Genomic DNA, 878 nt, shown 5'->3' with positions numbered 1-878 from the left:
GGCAAGAATACTGGAGTGGGTTCCTATGCCCCCTCCAGGGGATTTTCCCAACCCAGGGGTCGAACCCGAGTTTTTTACATCTCCTGCATTGGCAGGTGGGTTCTTTACCACTAGCACCACCTGAGAAGCTCTAAAAGCCTTAAAGGCTTTTAACTGTATTTGGGATAACTCAGTTCTTTCTTTTTAAGAGAAGCACTTGTTAACATTTAATGAATTTTCCACCATATGGTTTCAGTCTACCAGGACTCAAGCCCTTCCCAAGCTCTTCTGCTGAAGAAGTTGGCCTTCAGGATGACAAGCTGCTTTGGAATCTTGAACACTGGAGTGGGTTGCCATTTCCTACTCCACCTTTCCTTAGAAATTTGTAGTAACCCAGTCTGCTACATCTTGGAGCCAGGGAAGGCATGTTTCTGACCTGGGCACTTCCGGGGGCTGATTCTCCTCACCAAGGCATCAAGACCAGCAGATTCTCTGTGGGGACTCTAGTACACCAGGACAAGAGCTGTCAGGATGTGACTCTAGCGTTGGGTGTGTGGATGCGTGCTCAGTCACTTCAGTCATGTCCAACTTTTTGCAACCCCATGAACTGCAGCCCAGCATGCTCCTCTGCCCATGGGATTCTCCAGACAGGAATACTGGAGTGGGGTGCCATGCCCTCCTCCAGGGCCTCTTCCTGACCCAGAGATCAAATCCATATCTCTGGTGTCTGCTGTAGTGGCAGGCAGGTTCTTGACCACTAGCTTGGGAAGTCCTAGTCTTGGGTAGGCAAGTATTTTAGCTTTCTTGTCAGACTATTAAATTTCTTTGCATATTTTTGGAACAAAATCAATCAGAATGGTCCTGCTAAAGAGGGCTGTGTTCCTTTATCTACAGGAGTT

The 878-nt window shown here is 47.9% G+C and overlaps 1 non-coding gene across 1 annotated transcript; it reads right to left on the bottom strand.

The window, feature by feature from the left end:
• Window positions 1-402: 402 nt before the first annotated feature.
• On the bottom strand, window positions 403-524 carry LOC136171289 (small nucleolar RNA SNORA3/SNORA45 family). Its single transcript, XR_010663829.1, has one exon. It is a non-coding gene; the product is annotated as a small nucleolar RNA SNORA3/SNORA45 family (small nucleolar RNA).
• Between the last annotated feature and the right edge of the window lie 354 nt (window positions 525-878).

Source organism: Muntiacus reevesi, chromosome 6, assembly GCF_963930625.1.
Source record: "Muntiacus reevesi chromosome 6, mMunRee1.1, whole genome shotgun sequence".
Classification (NCBI taxonomy): Eukaryota; Metazoa; Chordata; class Mammalia; order Artiodactyla; family Cervidae; genus Muntiacus; species Muntiacus reevesi.
Note: the sequence above shows the minus strand (reverse complement) of the source record. Positions and strands in the feature narration are given on the sequence as shown.